The sequence below is a fragment of the Triticum aestivum genome, chromosome 7A (assembly GCF_018294505.1).
Source record: "Triticum aestivum cultivar Chinese Spring chromosome 7A, IWGSC CS RefSeq v2.1, whole genome shotgun sequence".
NCBI lineage: Eukaryota > Viridiplantae > Streptophyta > Magnoliopsida > Poales > Poaceae > Triticum > Triticum aestivum.
Genome location: NC_057812.1, coordinates 577,905,038 through 577,917,948, shown reverse-complemented (window position 1 = coordinate 577,917,948; position 12,911 = coordinate 577,905,038).

Sequence of the window (12,911 nt, the reverse complement as noted above, 5' to 3'; positions counted from 1 at the left end):
CATAGAGAGAGCATCATGAGGAATATTACTAGCACATTTAAGTCTAACATACTTCCTATTCATAGGGATTTTGTGAGCAAACAACTTATGGGAACAATAATCAACTAGCATAGGAAGGCAAAACAAGCATAACTTTAAATTTTTAAGTACATAGAGAGGAAACTTGATATTATTGCAATTCCTACAAGCATATATTCCTCCCTCATAATAATTTTCAGTAGCATCATGAATGAATTCAACAATATAACCAGCACCTAAAGCATTCTTTCCATGATCTACAAGCATATAAAATTTACTACTCTCCACACAAGCAAAATTCTTCTCATTCGGAATAGTGGGAGTAAACTCAACAAAATAACTATCATTGGATTGAAAATTGAAATCAAGATGACAAGTTTCATTGTTATCATTATTATTTAAAGCATACGTGTCATCACAATAATCATCATAGATAGGAGGCATGCTTTCATCATAATAAATTTGCTCATCAAAACTTCAGGGACAAAAAATATCATCTTCATCAAACATAGCTTCCCCAAGCTTGTGGCTTTGCATATCATTAGCATCATGGATATTCAAGGAATTCATACTAACAACATTGCAATCATGCTCATCATTCAAATATTTAGTGCCAAACATTCTGATGCATTCTTCTTCTAGCACTTGAGCACAATTATCGGAATCCTTATTTTCATGATAGATATTAAAAAGACGAAGCATATGAGGTAACCTTAATTCCATTTTTTGTAATTTTCTTTTATAAAATAAACTAGTGATAAAACAAGAAACTAAAAGACTCGATTGCAAGATCTAAAGATATACCTTCAAGCACTCACCTCCCTGGCAACGGCGCCAGAAAAGAGCTTAGTTGACGGGGTGTGTTAGTGCCGCTTTCCTTGCCTCCCCGGCAACGGTGCCAGAAAAGAGCTTGGTTGACGGGGTGTGTTAGTGCCACTTTCCTTGCCTCCCCGGCAACAGCGCCAGAAAAGAGCTTGATGTCTACTACACAACCTTCTTCTTGTAGACGTTGTTGGGTCTCCAAGTGCAGAGGTTTGTAGGACAGTAGCAAATTTCCCTCAAGTGGATGACCTAAGGTTTATCAATCTGTAGGAGGCGTAGGATGAAGATGGTCTCTCTCTCAAGCAACCCTGCAACCAAATAACAAAGAGTCTCTTGTGTCCCCAACACACCCAATACAATGGTAAATTGTATAGGTGCACTAGTTCGGCGAAGAGATGGTGAAACAAGTGGTATATGGATAGTACAAAAAGGTATTTGTAATCTGAAATTATAAAAACAGCAAGGTAATGAATGATAAAAGTGAGCGTAAACGGTATTGCAATGATAGGAAATAGGGCCTAGGGTTCATACTTTCACTATTGTAAGTCCTCTCAACAATACTAACATAATTGGATCACATAACTATCCCTCAACATGCAACAAAGAGTCACTCCAAAGTCACTAATAGCGGAGAAATAACGAAGAGATTATGGTAGGGTACGAAACCACCTCAAAGTTATTCTTTCCAATCAATCCGTTGGGCTATTCCTATAGGTGTCGCAAACAGCCCTAGAGTTCGTACTAGAATAACACCTTAAGACACAAATCAACCAAAACCCTAATGTCACCTAGATACTCCAATGTCACCTCAAGTATTCGTGGGTATGATTATATGATATGCATCACACAATCTCAGATTCATCTATTCAAACAACACAAAGGACAACAACGAGTGCCCAAAGTTTCTACCGGAGAATCACGACGAGAACATGTGCCAACCCCTATGCATAGGTTCCCAATGTCACGAAACCCGCAAGTTGATCACCAAGACATACATGAAGTGAATCACATGGTATCCCATTGTCACCACAGATACGCACGGCAAGACATACATCAAGTGTTCTCAAATCTTTAAAGACTCAATCCGATAAGATTACTTCAAAGGGGAAACTCAATTCATTACAAGAGAGAAGAGGGGGAGGAGAAACATAAGATCCAACTATAATGCAAAGCTCGCGATACATCAAGATCGTGCCAAATCAAGAACATGAGAGAGAGAGAGAGATCAAATGCCCTATATAGATGGAAGGAGGGAGTATGAATCCATGTTAAGTCTGATTAATTTTTTTCGCTTGCTGTATAATGCATGTAACCTACTCATACCAACATTTTAGTGCATTCCAAATGTCTATACTACCGCTGCAATTCGAACTAAATTTGAATTCGTTTCTCTATTTCAATAAGAATCTACAATCATGATTGTTGCCAACTTCAACCATCATAGTTTCCTTGCTATCTGCCAGATATAAATCAGACGACCTATAATGCAGGATGGCAGGCACACCATCATCAACAACTCCGTTTTTATAAGAGTAGAGATAAAATATATTAAATGTAGTATACCACGTTCATAACCACACCATGTGTATCACCGTTATATATATTCACACATGCATCGGTTTGAAACACTATGATAAATTCTTCAAATATCTGAATTCGCTTTTTATAATGAAGTATATATGATCTCTATTCGTCCTTTACACCCACACAACCCTCTTATCTTTGTAGCTAGCGCTAACTTTCTCTTGTGCATGCACACGCCCGCATCCCTCTCACCCTCCCTTAGCATTCCCTAGCTCCATCATGCAAATTCGTATTTTCACTTTAGGTCGTTCACCCACGGTGTGTGTAGGCCCCCCAGCTCCTTTACGGCACACATCAATCGATATTCCTCTCTAGCCAGGTGTGCCTAGCACAAACACAAGCTTCCCCTCTTCTCTTGTCACCGTCCATGCCTCACTCCCACCACTCTTTTCATCGTTTCGTACTCACACACTCCTCCCCCTCGATATAGTATGCCTCTCATACCACCTCCTACATGCATCCCTCTCTCTATCCTTCTCCTCGTGCCTCATTTGCTTCTAACACACACATGCATGTATACCGATCGATCTCCCAACATATACCTAGATCGACTTTAACTACCCCCCCATCGATCGACGTACCTCACAAGTTATGTCTCTCCTTTCTCTTACAAAGGGCGATTGATCTTCCTATGTAGTTACGTCTGCTTACCACAGCCACATCGCCCCCTCATCATTCGTGCATGCCTCCCGACCCGTCTCTCACACGCACGTGCACAGACAACAAGCAGCCATGTCCTCTCTTATTGATATTGCGGGCGTGCCCTCCATTTGTCTAGCAAGCCTATCCCACCATTTGTTAGAAGCAACTCCACTACCACCCCCTCCAACACTCTAGCTCTGTCTCTCTCCCAACTATATTCATCTCCTGCACATATGCATGGATGCCGATCGATCTTCCTTAATACATGAGGCAGATCGATCTCCTTAATACATGAGGTAGGCCTCTCTCCTCCTCCACACATTTACCAGCCATTGTACCTCTATAGTTAATTGGGCCTCCCTCTTCCCCCACCACACACCGATAGTCGAGCGCTGCAGGTAGGTATCCATGCCACAGAGACAAACTGCACATGTCCCATCTCACATTCCAGTAGGCCAGCCACTCTATATCTTTGACGTGGGCACACACAAATTCGATGGCACTCTTTATCGATTGCGTGCGCGCACACACACACACATCATCCCTCTCTTCGATTCTATGGACACCTCAAGCCGATAATACCTCCACTCTCTTCTCGTGGATCGCCCCCTCTATATATATGTTATATCCAGGACTCTATTTCACACACATTGCATATGTTAAATTTTTTGATTGACCCCCCCCCCACACAAAAAAAACTCTCAAGAACCCACACACTATATCTCTCTAGGTTTTTATCTCTCTCACACAACCCCACGTAGGTGGTGTACGTATACAAGAAGAGAATAGGTGCACCGTGCACATACTGACGCTTCATGCCCAGCCAGACCCGCGCGGGTACACGGTGGAGCTCATTTCTCCGCAGAAGCAGAATTTGTTTTTGAAACATCAAGTGGCCAGAGACTCGAAAATTTATTTGCCCATTAGTGACTTGTCAGGGCGGTGGATTTTAGTTTGTACGATAATGCTGCATCCACCTAAAGTAATGAAAGTTCTTACATAAACTTCCTAGTAATTCCCTCTTCGTAGGTGCAGCATTACTCCTAACATTTGTAATATCAGTTTGAAACTTGTAATATTGCCGTGTCCTATTCCTGCGTTTTCAAAATCCTACGAATCAAACAGGTCCTGAGTTGGTGATGATGTTGTGCCTCCCATCTTTCACCAATAGCCGTCGGATCTAGATCTGACGCATACAAACCAAGCTTCTCCATTTTTGCAAAAAGATGCCCACACTTTTTCCCTATTTACAAACAACTCCTTGTCTCTCACAATCAGCCTCATCTCCTCCCCACCACATCTAGGAGTAGAAGGTTGTGGAAAAATCTGGCGCGATGGCCACTGCCGGAGCCATCCACCCCCAATCTTGGTGTTCCGTGCAATGCACGGGCATCTACGCACGTGAAATTATGTCGAACAGGGATAGTTGTAAGTAGGCTAGCTCTACAGCCATGATGATAGTGACTGCAAATGGTGAGGCTGACTATGGTATGCCGAACAGGGCGCCTATACTCAGGTGTCATCTCCGGCGCAGGGTCTTGTCACTTCACTGTGAGGAGCAGCACGTAATAATTTGACCAACGGGTAGTACAGTGCTAGTACTCCTACTACTACATTGGTAGTACTACTACTAGTACTAGTAGCACCACCGTCTGGATTTAGGAGTACTACCACGTCCATTTGGATTTTAGTATTTGACTAGCAATATCTAGTAATGCATGTCACCAAAAATGTACTACTCCCTCTGTAAATAAATACATGGTGTTTTATTCCTATCGACGAGAGAACTTAATGTTTTTTTGCTACTCCTAACTAGAGTACTAATAGGATTACATGCAATGAACTAAACACTGCATGTCATGTTTGGTAGTCTAAAGTCACTGAAAGCATGCACGGCCCACATCTCTGATTGGTTGATATGTCATGAAATAAGAAACAAGGAGGGAGTTTATGCACCATGCTTAAGTATTTTGGGATTATTTGGTTTTCTTAAGGTGACTTACACAACATTTTTGTTTACATGCATTAACATTTTATTAGTTAAATCAAAGGCCAAAACTTGGCGCAAAATGCAAAGGGGACCAATAAACCAGTAAACATCAAACTTCTCTCGTTTGGCCCCAACTAGAGGTCCGGTGATATGACTATACTGCACCGGCACGGAGGGGGACGCAACTTCATTGACTTACAGCAATTGCCTTTGGGTGAATGACACGTGGCCCTAGAGGGTGGCTGGCCCACCTATCACACAGCCAAAGGCAGGTGCAGTAGAGGGCCGAGGAGTTGTATGAAATCCTACGCACCTACGCACACTAACCAAGGGCTGAGTGATCACTCGAATCGCAAGATCAGTTGACCAGAAGCTATGCTAGACCCATGGAGGCGATGAGCGCGAGCATCAGCCGGTTGTGCCAGATGGTCCACGACGCCGGCCTGCGGCCCGGCATCGAGGAACGTCTCGAGGTAGTATTGCTTGAGGCCGCCAGGGCGAGGGGCCGCTTGGATGACAGCTTCGTCTCCTTGTTCGACGAGGTCCTCATCGGTTTCCTCGACAAGTTTACTGTCGTCAAGAAGCTTGCGGACGACTTTGACGTAAGCCTCCAGCCGACGCGCACAGGCTCTGCGATGTCCTCCACCCTCAACATCCACTATGGTAACAACCTCTTCGACGCACTGGTGGCCCTGCGACTGCCCGCCGTCGCGCCGGAGAAGGTCCACCTCGAGGTCGCGCTCGCCGCGCAGCGCCTAGCGCAGCAAGACACCATCGATATAATCACCCACGTCTACGCGCAAATTGTCCACAAGGACTACTACATGCAAGAGGAGGACGATAGGACGCTGGCCTTCTTGGAGCGCATGGCAACCTTGGACGACACGGTTTAGAAGCACGTTGAGCTCGCCGCCAACGCTGGTGCTCCTCACACGTCGGTTGGTGACCCGGCGCACTGGGGCGTGAGGATGTCGTTGAACGTTGATCGATCCATATGTATTTTTATCTTTCCATCAAATCCATGTAGTAGTATATGATACTACAGTAATTATCTTACCTTTCGCATCAACTTCATAATTTTCGTACATACTCCATGCATGAATGGTGCCACAACCAAACTTCTCATTACTCTAGCAAAATTGTTATTTTCTATCTATCGGTCGCGCCATGGAGCAGAACCAAATTTTACAAGTTACGAGTTCAAAAGGAAAAGCCTGAGTGTTCACGTCGCACCTCCACACGGTTGGTCCGGCACGCCACTCAAGAGAGAATGCGTGCGGTGTTGCATTTTCACTTACAAGTGGGACCGCAGTTGAGTAAACCGACTATCGGCAAACCCCCACCCGCCCACCACACGATGGCTGAGAAAACAGGAGGGAGAAGAGATGGATGTAGCATGGACTCCAAGAAAATTGGTGTTGGATGGGACTCGTGTGGGTGGCGTGTGCCGTACTGCTAGACGTGAATGCTAGTTATGGCCCATGCCACCCCACTATATCGAGCCTATATCGAGGTACGTAGAACAAATTTCCTGCAGTCCGTGCTCAACCCTCCTCTATCTCTCTTCTCAGCCAGCCAGCGGACGCGCGGAGCCCATCATCTGTTTGCTCACATGCGGCCCACATGTCAGTGAAAACGTAAGAGGACCCACTGAACCTGCACATCTTTCACCTTGACGTGCTGGTGATGAAAAACAAATCCAATAAAGATCTTCGGTGTCCGCTTTTGGAGTTACTCAAGAGTAGTTAGATTCTATTTACAGTTTAACCCAAGATGCACATCTCGCGGCTTCAACTACCACTCTATTTTCTTTCATGACACGACCTGGATGCTGGATGTCCCACGTGTCGGCAAAAGGAGGAAGAACCCGACCAAATCTTCGGTTCTGCTCTCGGATTATACTAGTTGTGCTAACTTAAAATTTTTATTGTGTACTCCCTCCGTTCCAAAATACTTGACTTCCATTTGTCCAAAAATGGATGTACCTATATACTAAGACATGTCTAGATACATATATATTTTGACAAATAGAAGGCATGTATTGTGCAACGGAGGGAGTAGAATGGATGCAAGTTTTTGTATTGGGAAGAAGAGTACATCCATATATTGATAGAGCGCAATTTAGTAGATGTTCTATCACTTTTAGCTAGCACAGACGCAAGATCGAGCCTCCGCAGATCAACAATGAATGCATCGAGAAGGCACTAATCCAACTTACAGGAGTAGTAAAATGTATTCTTGTGGTTCTTGTTTTCTTCGGTCTTGCTTTTCTAGTCAAAATTATCGTTGGAGTTCATGCAAAACGGAGGTGCGTTTGGGGTCGTGCGTTGGAGTTGGCCTTACAAGTGGGAACGCAGTTAAGGAAACCGACTATTGGCAAACTCCCACCTCGCTCGCCGCGTGATGGCTGAAGTTAGAGAAACGACGAGGTTGAAGAGATTGCTCTAGCACGGACTCCAAGAAATAATATGGTGTCATATGGATGTCGTGGTGGTGGCGTGTACTATTGTTGATTGGCCTCATCCGATAACCTGTTGCAATGCATGTACAATTATGTATTCGGAAAATATATTTTTGCCTCGTCGCACCACTCACTCAGAGAAGCGACTCGAAAGCCATTCATAAATTTAGTAAGTTTATCACATGCATATCATTTTATTACATACAACAGGTCATCAACCCACATCGACAACAAGGATACATTATAAATACTAAAGTTTTCACCACACAACAAATAACATGCCATGAAATGAACTTCAACTCAACCATTCCGCGGCGTTGGAAACACTTGCTTTGAACCACAAGTGATTCTCTGGGACGGGCCATCCATTGTCGATCTGGAGACCAACGCATGACTGATCATCCAGGCTGAAGCGGCCTACTATATCAGTACCAGGGTAGGGAACCACCCAAATGTCCGAGGTATAGACATAGTTGCTTCTCATAAATGTGTCAACAACAGTTGGATCGCCTTTCACCATCATCGGATAGTTTTGTCCAAGGAAGAGCGAGTTTTCTCCAAGACTATCAATTCTGTGCCAGGGAGAAGGAGTTGGCGCTAGCACACTAGTATCCATCCCGAATACCATGCAACGGGTGTTGGAATAGGTCCAGAGAGTGCGACCATGGGGGACACCTGCTTCCTTAGCAGTAACATCATCAGTGGGCTGTATACACACAAGAAGAGGTGATCCATCGGAATTAGTTGCCAGACGCCATAGAGTATATGGGCGCTGCTCGTGATCATCACCATCGGCATCTCCCCCCTTGGTTATAAAAATTTTCAAGTATAGGTGGTGGGATGTTCATAGGACCTTGGAAACACAAGAAGAAGGTTAATTAGTAAATTGAAACTTGCTAACCCGCATGCATGTGGATGAAACAATTATAATTATGGTGGAAGACAAACATACCGAAACTACTAGGATGCCATGCAAAAACAGTGCCATGAGTGGTGGCAGCAAACACAAGGCCCTCGTATTGAATTGCATCACAGTACTCATCCGTGTACAGAAACTGATTTTTGAGCAATATCCATCGAGTCAAACCATGAAGACGGCAACAAGCTTGTCGAAGATAGCAACACGTTGATAGTTGTTGTAATTCCAAGAGCGGTTGGGAACTCGACAAATTGCTATCTTCCGTAGAAGACAGTCACCATGATCCTATTTGAATGTGCGTACATTACCGGTGTACTCAACCTCTAGGCAGTGTGCTGAGATTTTCGGAAGTGGAACCCGGTGACGAGTGTACACATTCACAAGTTCCCACTCGCAGTTGGACCCAATGTAAACAACCCAATCTCCATTTGCGCCCGCCCAAGCCTTGCCCTCAAGCGATGGCATCTTAACATCATACGTATCATTATCAAGCGGCATCAACTTGCACAGGCGAGGCCTCCGTCGTGCCGGCGCCAGTCATCAGGGTCACGACGAAGAAGATAGGGGAGATCAAACCGCTCCTTGACTCTTGGGTTCCTTGCAATGATGTTATTAGCTGAGTCGAGAATGGGCTTGAACGAACCTGCCATGCTAGCCGAGGTGATGACATCGCACCAATCAATGAGTTCCTCCACCACGTCATCTGTCAGATCAGGGCAAGAATAACGGGGTCGTTTCCGTCCTGTTCCCTCCATGGAGAAGACGATCGAACAATGGCAGAGTAAAGGGTGAAGGGCTAAAGGAAAATGGAGGAGGGAGAGGAAGAGCGTGCGACAGGAGTTCCAAATTGAGAGGGAAAGGCGAAGAGTCAGTGGATGGTTGCGAGTTTGCCATGGTTCACGAAGAGGCGCCCCGGCCTACACGTCTGTTCAGAAATACTCCTACTACTCGCCGTCGTCTCACTGCTACATTGGAACGGGACCACATGTCAACGAAACATGGTGTGTAATTTCTCGTGCAAAATGCGATCTGGCCGCGTTGGCCCGAGGTGCCGCATTAGTTATCAACTTATATTTTTTTAATGGCGTGCCGATCAGTTTTGAAGCACGACTAACTGGTACTGTACGTGTAGAGGATGACAGCAGGGACCCGCCAAGGTCATGGCAGTACGCAAGCAAGTGCCTCCTTATTTCAAGCCAATAAAAAAATGGCTCCTCCTAGTGGATTTCTGACATATGGGTCCCATGCCATTGTCAACGTAGTCAATAAACGAGAGAATTGCACAACGAGCGGCTGGCACCAAGGACCCAGCAGCTCGCCCAATTATTTTTGTTTTGGGTTAATTTGATAAATGCCACTCCAAATCTGGTGTATCCGAGAAATGCCACTGCAATTTCCAAACTTTGAAAAATGCCATTTCATGCCATTTCTAGTGGCATTTTTCGAAGTCTGGAGTGGCGTTTTTCAAAGTTTGCAAACTGCAGTGGTGTTTTTCAAAGTTTGCAAAAATTGCAGTGGCATTTTTCAAAGTTTGGAAATTGCAGTGGCAATTTTATGAATCGCCATAATTGGAGTGGCATTTATCTAATTTGTTTTTGAGACGGAAGCAGGGTGTCAACTGGGCTGTGCAGGACACTCTGGCCTGTCTAGACAACCTTTTCTTTTATGTTTACCACAGACCAGCCCAGTAGTTTTTTTCTTTCTGAAAATGGCTAGCCCAGTTCTTTTGTGATTTGTCAAGTAAGTCGCTTTATCAGGCCTGTTGGGCTGCAAATCTTTCAAGATGAGGAGAGCTTCATTCGGCTGGCCGAGAAAGTGGCCTATCTGTAATGAGAAATGGGCTGTACATTTTTAAAACACATCAAACCGGCAATTATTTTAAATATATTTTTTTCATTTCGAGATTTTAAATTGCATTGATTTTTATGCATGGACAATTTATTGGATTTTATATTGATATACATTTATTTTTAAAATCAGTCTGAATGTGACTCAAAATTTCGGGATTAAAAACAGTTCAGACCGCACCGACATATGCAAAATTTCGTATAATTTTTTAACCGTGGCCACAATATGGGCTGTAATGCTAACATAAAGAATATGAGCTCCAAAAAAACCATAAGAATTAGCAAATGGGCTGTAAATTATTTGAAATAATGGCAGATGGGTTGTATGCTGTTTTCCACAGATTTGAGGCTTTCCACAGATGGCGTGTATACTGTTGGATGTCCATCCAACGGCCGTCGTGCTTCTTCAATCTCTGCTCTTCCTGCTCCAGCCGCTCAAACAAGCGCCGACGGGACTGCTTGCTCCCTCCTCCCCGCGGCCGGCTGTGCTGCCGCGCAGGCCTCACCGCCCCATCGTACTCCCATCGCTGGCCTAGCCATCCCTCTACTCACCCACACCTGCTGTTATTCTCCAGCGACGGCAGACGAACCAGTAAACCCTCGTACAGTTGTACTCCCCTCCGCGTGGGAAACAAAAACAACGTCCGAGTCTTCCCTGCCTCCGTGTTGTTCCCTTCCTAGGCCTCGTCGTCGTCCACCACCCTGGTGCTCTCGGCGTGGCGTGGTCAGCGTGGTCAACGACCGACATGCATCTGAAGTGGACTGTACGTGGAGAGGCTGACAGCTGGGTCCACGGCCGCAAGCAAGGAAATGCCTCCTTATTATGCGCAAAATAATGATTTCCTCCACCTGACATCTGGGACCCACCGAAACAGCCTCTGTATTTCGCGAAAAAATGTTACCGCCACTGACAGCTTGGACCCACCAGCTATATCTTCACACGCAAGGAAGTGCCTCCTTATTACGCACAAAAAAATGAGTACTCCCCCTGCTAGCTGGGACCCAGTATACTGGGCCTACTAAGTTGACGGGGACGAAGGGCTTTGTCAACTTAGTCAATATGCACGATTCTAGCTCGACTGACCGTACGATGTCCATCCAACGGCCATAGTGCTTCTTCAACCTCTGGTCTTCTTGCTCCAGCCGCCCAAAGCAGCGCCGGTCGTGCCGCCTGCTCCTGCCTCCCATGGCCGGCTGTGCTGCCGTGGAGGCCTCACTGCCCCCATACTACTCCCACCACTGGCCAGGCCATCCCTCCACTCCACTCACCCACACCCCCTATTATTCTGCGGCGACGGCAGCGCAGCCGAACCAGCAAACCCTTGTACTCCTCTCCGCGTGAGCATCCACTACTGCGTCTTCCCCGGCTCCGCATCGTCCCCTTCCTAGGCCTCGCCGTCGTCCACCGCCATGGTGCTGTCGGCGCGGCGTGGTCAATGTGGTCAACGACCGAATTCCATCGGAAGAATACTGTACGTGGAGAGGCTGACAGCTGGGTCCACGACAGCCGCAAGGAAGTGCCTCCCTATTACACGGAAAATAATTATTGCTCCACCTGACAGCAAGGACCCACCGGACGCCCACCAGTATATCGCGAAAAAAACGTTTGCCCCTGACTGCTGGGACCCACCCGACGGGCCACCGTATTTCGCGAAAAAATGCCCCCCTGCTGTCAGCTCGGACCCACCGGAAGTGCCTCCTTATTACGCACAAAAAAATGAATACCCCCTGCTAGCTGGGACCCACCTTGGTGGGAGGCTAACTTGTGGGCCTACTAAGTTGACGGGGACGGAGGGCTTTGTCAACTTAGTCAATATGCACGATTCTAGCTCTAGTGACCATACGATGTCCATCCAACGACCGTAGTGCTTCTTCAACCTCTGGTCTTCCTGCTCCAGCCGCCCAAACCAGCGCCGGTCGTGCCTCGTGCTCCTGCCTCCCGTGGCCGGCTGCGATGCGGAGGAGGCCTCACCGCCCCCTACTACACCCACCACTGTCCAGGCCATCCCTCTACTCACCCACACCCCCTGTTATTCTACGGCGACGGCAGCCTCACACCGCAGCGAACCAGTGAACCCTCGTACTCCTCTACGCGTGGGCATCCACTGTCGCGTCTTCCCCGGCTCCGCGTCGTCCCCTTCCTAGGCCTCGCAGTCGTCCACCGCCCTGGTGCTCTCAGCGCGGTGTGGTCAACGTGGTCAAGGAACGGCTTCCATCGGACGTGGACTGTACGTGGAGAGGCTGACAGCTGGGTCCACGGCCGTAGCAAGGAAGTGCCTCCTTATTACGTGCAAAATAATTATTCCTCCACCTGACAGCGGGGACCCACCGGACGGGCCACCGTATTTCGCGAAAAAAACGTTTTCCCCTGACTGCTGGGACTCACCAGCTACATCTTCGCATGCAAGGAAGTGCCTGATAGTCGGGACCCACCTGGTCGAAGCGTACGTAGGGTTGTCATTCTGGTCGCGAACGTGTACGTACATATATACTGGTGGATGTAGAGGCACGCACGTAGCATGTACACATACGTACAACAGCCAGGGTGCAAGAAAGAAAATACGGCCACGTATGTGTACATACAGTCGGGGTCTCAAACGCCTACTCGCGCATACGTACGGCCAGGGC